Below are 6,018 nucleotides of genomic sequence, written 5' to 3' on the forward strand. Positions count from 1 at the left end.
ATGGGGCGGGACGGGACGCCACGGGACGCGATAGGACGGACCGGACGCGGTGGAGTGGGACGGAACGCCACGGGACGGGACAGGATGGACTGGACGCGATGGGGCGGGACGGGACGCCACGGGACAGGACAGGACGGACCGGGACGCGACTCAGGACGGGACGGGACACAGAGAACCGTGGCAGGACGTGGCGGGATAAGACAGGGACAGGATATGGAAGCTGGTATGTGCCCTGACCTTCACGTGCAGGACGCCAGAAAAGTACAAGACAGGACACGGCGAGGCAGACAGCACGACATTTATGACTAGGGTGACGTGAGAAGGACAGGGACACGACGTGGACATCTGAGCAGGACATTGTGGACCGGGACGGGGCATGGCGGGCGCGACAGGACATGCCGATCAGACATGGGGTCTGGTGAGGCCGATTAACCGGCTGAACAGGCCGGTGGACAGAATACCAGGACAGGACACAGCGGACAAGGGCGGGACACGGGGTCCACGACAGGGCCAGAGCAGGACGTGTCACACCAGGCAACGCGCCCGGTGGAGCCGCCAAGCCAACTGGGAACACGACAGGACATGACGAATCCGTGCAGGACATCCCGTCCACGACAGGATGGTGCCATTGCAGTTATTGGTCGATCCTTGCCGCTCGGCGTTTACGACAGGGATTAGCTCTAGACAGGTACTCTATCAGGCACGCGGTAGACGGAGGCGCAAAGCGACAGCTTATTTCGACCCGTTCCGCCGTCGCCCGTTGCCTGCAAGCCCTGCATTGACCCAGTCGCCACCGGTGGGCGTTGGCTGTGGTTCTTGACCCCGTTTAGCCGACGGCAATATTCGACCGTCCCGACAACATCGATTAGGATCGGATTGGTCGCTGCTGGCGATAACACAGCCGTCATTTATCATATGCGCACTAAAGGAATAGTCGATCGTTAAGGTTGGGGACATACCGCTTCCAAAGTGCAGCTCCTCGTTCCGGCCCCACCTTTGTGTCGACACGATCCGGCGACGAAGCCCTGGATTTGTATGCATTGGGTATGCATGGCCCCAGTGCAGCGTACCGGGGCAACACGATAACACGGCCTCATTGAAAATGAGGCCGTGTTATGTAAAATGCTGCCATGTTGTAATATATATGTAATAAGCGGTGGTCCACGGCCGCCACTTGCCACTCCCATGCTGGGCCGAGCCGGGCTAATTTCGCGGAAAGCACAGCGTTACTTCAGCGGCGGTTTATTGAAGAGCCGGACGTTATTGTGGCGTCACCTGTTTTGCGGCGGCCGGGCGGGGCCGTTCGCATACGATGCGCGGCCATTGCCAACGGCACACGGTCCCACGGTGGCCCTGCTGACGAGGGTCGGTGGTGGTCAGAGGTGGGGCCCTCCGCAAAGGAGCCGCGCCAGGCCGGTGCACTGAGGCCTGCAGGGGGACACGGGTCCCCAGGCGCCGCTGCTCGGCCGGTCCGTTTGCTTGATGGGTGGGCTGGGATCGCGGGGAACAGGAGGGGGCGGGGTTGAAGGACCCTGGCGTAATAGACAGCTGCATCTTGGAAACGCGGTGGTTGTGCCACTTCGTTGGGTGCGGTCTATGTGTCTTACCACTCCGTGGTGGAGTATCAGCGAAGGGTTACCAGCCAGCAAGGAAACATCTTGCAATGTTTAGAGCGGGGTATAACATCTGATAAGCAACGTCCAGAAGAGAACGGTCCCTGTTGGCGATAATACCACTGGTACAGCTAAGCTCGTTAAGTGTACGCAAACAGAGCTGACCAATGGTTACTTACCCTCCGGCGGAGTCCCGTTTGGATCGACCCTCGCTGAAGTGCACGTGGCGGGAACTTGCTATCAGCTAAAGTTCGCGCTTGTGGGCTGTCCTGCGAAGGCTTTAATGGGGCTTAATGAAGGCTTTAATGGGGCTTAATGGGGATCATTGGAGTAACAGAGACCAAACTTCAGCAGCCCAAGCCACTTGCTGTATTGACGTCTGGTTGGGCAGGCGCGAGGCTGCAGCTCCTCCGGCATGCAGCCTTCGGAGCCAAGGGTACCAACAAGCAGACGCTTGCCGAGGCGTGGCTTCGAAAAAGACGGTGTGGGCTCCAACAGCAAGTTGGATTTTTTGGAATTGTGCTTTCCGTGTATGGACATAGACCTTATCTTCAAGTGAACTATTGTTGGAGGGTTCGGGGGTGCTCCAGAGTGCACGAAGTGAGGCCCTTGGACGTTTGGGTGGCCATTTATTACGGAGACCACACGGTGGAGACCGAACCAACGACGGATTCACTGCAGTGAACCTCAAATTATAGTCCAATCACCGAACGGCGAACCTCCAAACTAGACACCAATCACCAAATGGGAAATCAAACCAGAAAACTGTCTAAATTATTGGGGCCGGGGCCACAATAATTGTACGAGGTTCCACCCCTGGACAATTGTTATACCCAATACGGCATTGCTTGGCCGAGGGCCGCACGGCGAGGACCAACTGAGGACCAGTAGCCATGTAGCAAGCCCCAAACTGAGGACCAGTAGCCATGTAGCGAACCCCAAAATGAGGACCAGTAGCCATGTAGCGAACCCCCAAACTGCAGGACCAGTAGCCATTGCAGCGAACCCCAAACTGAGCACCAATCACCAAAGGATGTGCTCTGAACTAGACACCAATTACTGAACGGTAATTGGTTGTCTAGTTTCCAGTTTCTCCAAGGAAGAATGAGTCGCTAAATGGCAAACCTAAAACCAGGACCCAATCGCAGCCGGTAAGCCCTAAACCGGCGCCCAATCAATCTCCAACGGTAAAACACCGCGCCAGAAAACAATGCGGTACAGTGAACTCCATTTCAGCGACCAATACAGCACAGTGAACTCCATACTAGAGAGTAAGAGTTTAACGATAAACTGGAAACCAGAAATCAATCGCCGAACATTGAGTCCGGACAAGTATCAGTTTCCGCAATGTGAACCCAGAGCAACAACAATCATAGCACGATACACGCTAAATCAAGCACCAATCACCGCGTAATGAACCGCAGATCAGACTCAATTTCCAAACAGTGAACCCCTAAACCAGTGGCCAGTCAGTTGAGGGACCCCCAGTCTGGGGACAATTACCGCATGGTGAACGTAAGACAGAGGCCAGGCAACCCACTGTGAATGTAATCCAGGGGCCAATCACAACACGGTGAACCCAGAACCAGGCACCAATCACAACACTGTGAGTCCCAAGTCAGGGACCCATCACCAAACGGTTGTGAACCTAACGCAAGGACCAATCACCAAACGGTGAACCCAAACCAGGGGACCAATCACCAACGGTGAACCCCAAAGCAGGGACCAATCACCAAACGGTGAGCTGCAAGTCAGGGACCCATCACTAAACGGTGAACCCCAAAGGAGGGACCCAATCACCAAACGGTGACTCCAACCCAGGGAACAATCTACAAACGGTGGAGCTGTAAAGCAGGGGGACCAATCACCGAACGGTGAACCCCTGAACCAGGAACAATCACCAAATGGTGAACCCCACACAGGGACCATCCCTGCTTCGTCGTGGCAGGCGTAAGCACTAGATTCGTTTTAGCTGTCGTGTTGACTTGTGATGATGTTGTTTGGGTGCAAGCCATTTAGTGGGAGCCGGGCCTTTATAGTGTTTAATGTGGTGTTGTTTTATGCAGACCTATTGACGGCTGGCAACGTCTGTTGTATTGTTGCTGAATGTGATGAGCCCACGTGCTGCATGGCGTCGTTCGTGTTGTGTTATCAACTGACCAGAACTTTTGTTCGTCGAACTTGAAACATTCAGTGGCAGCGGAAGGAAGTGGTGCAACTTCGGTCGCGAGCCTTGTACTCAGCATTGCTCATTTTCCAATAGCTCCGCACATTCCGAAGTCTCTCTCGGCGCAAATGTCGTTGCAGTTAAGCGTTTGCGATTTGCTGCATGTCTGTAGACGGAACTTTGGTCTGCAATGACGTTTCATGCACTGGAATAGCAGCGGACTGTGGGTCTGCAGCTGTGGCTCGTGAGCTCGGCTGGTTACGTGGCTCTCCAGTGATGCGTCTGGCGCCTGAAGGTGTTTGGTCCGTTCCATTCATAGACGTGCTCCTAGTAGTCCTACGAAAGGAAGAGCGCATGTGAAGAGGTAATGAGTCATCAACCTGGATCAGGACGTTTTTGGTCTCGCACATTGGACTCTTTGTACTTTGGCATTCTTGCACACTGTAACCAATAATGTGCCCATGTGTTCATAATGATAAGATATGCCAGAAACGCACACAAATGCTTTCTAGTTCAGTGGAAAGTCATCGGCGTCAGTTTGTCCCTGTCCTGCTTTTGTTTTGTTGTTGTTCACTGAAGGGTTTTCAGAGGCAGGTCGTTCCTGCGTTCGTGTAATGAACGGAATGAGTACGCCGATGGTGACGTTGCGGAAGCTTGTGTACTCCGAGTCGGGCACAGGGCATGCTAATGTTGTGCGGGAGAAAGGGACCAATGTTAGTGCGCTTAGTCCTTGAAGTCGCCTCGCTGCGAGACTGTATGTTCCTTGTTACTGTGTGAAATCCATCGGGATAACGTGTAATAATTATATCATGCAATTAGTCAGAAGCACTTGTCGCAACGGCATGGAGGCAAGCGTGAGCAGTGTCACCGATTTACGGCTGCGCGTTCGTCGTGACGATGTGGTTCAATACATGTGGTGCTCGACTAAACCAACCCATCCCACAATTTTCCAATTAGCGTAATGACTGGAATGCGGCCGATGCCCTTAAGATGCACGCTCATCGCGTGAAAGCCAGGAGATCAAAGGCGGCAATGGCGCCCACGCCGGCAGACCAGCATACCAGCACAGCACGAAACCAGCAGCAGCTTCTGTCGTGTCGCTGACGTGAAACACGTGGCAAACACTAGCGACAATACGCTTATGACGACTCTAAGCTTTTTGAGCACCGAGCTTCGAGGTGAAAGGTTCAGGATTCTCAGCTTTATAAAGCATGCAACCACAGCACGGCAGGTCATATTAGTCTTCGGGCGCATAACTTCGCACAGTTAAAAGATATGACCACCACAGAGCGACCCGTCAGTGTAAATATACAACTGGACTTCTACTAGACGGGTATATTTTTGTTGAATCAAGCTGCATTCTTGGGATGTGTCCAGTTCAAAATGTTACGGTGAACAGCAATCCAACGATCCCGCAAGCCAGGGTTTATCTTCAGAGGACGTGTTCAATGGCGTCCCAATCCATGCTGCTGTTGTTGATTTGGAGTTTTAGGGCGCGCCGACTTCTGTGGTCATTTTGCGCCCACCATGCTGCGCATGCCGCGCAACGCGCCCGTAACGGCAAAGGACTGACCAGCAGCAGAATTCTGCTTCGGCTCCCATGTGTTTGTGTCCGTGTTAGCACAATGTAAAGGCCAACCGCAGACCACAGCACCAGCGGCGCATTGAGTTTGTTCATGTTGCTTTCCTAGGCGTATGGGCGTTAGTTCACATGATGGCGTGCGGCCGTTCTGTAAAAGACATGCAGCTCACATTTGCACTTGGTGCAACTGTGATATCCGCGCTTGACTGCTAGGCGTGCGTAGCGGTTCGGCGGTTTTTGGTGGATCTTCGCGTTGCTTCTCTTTAGTCCTCTGACGTATCGCAGCACACCAGTGCCAACCGGACGTGCAGGGCTGGCGATTCAGGAGCACAAGTGTCTGCGAGACTGAATGCGTTGACAGCTGGCGGAATGTGGCCAAGCGTTGAAGACGTGGAGAGCGAGCAATGGTGCACACCGCCAGGCTGCGCCGCTCGATAAACGCCAACTCACTGCGTTTTAGCCAGACACTCGAATGTAAAACACCACAGTTCGGATGATCCATATCTTTTCACTACGCGAAGATCCTTTTGCTTTGCGGGGCTCCTGTATAATGGAGCACGTGCGTTACGAGTTACTTGCGACAAGTAACTCAGGAAAAGTGATTATCGATGCACTTCATGTACCAGGGCATCGGTCCAGCAGAACTGTTATAGGCA

Source organism: Pollicipes pollicipes, unplaced genomic scaffold, assembly GCF_011947565.3.
Source record: "Pollicipes pollicipes isolate AB1234 unplaced genomic scaffold, Ppol_2.1 Scaffold_5724;HRSCAF=6776_pilon_pilon_pilon, whole genome shotgun sequence".
Taxonomy (NCBI): Eukaryota; Metazoa; Arthropoda; class Thecostraca; order Pollicipedomorpha; family Pollicipedidae; genus Pollicipes; species Pollicipes pollicipes.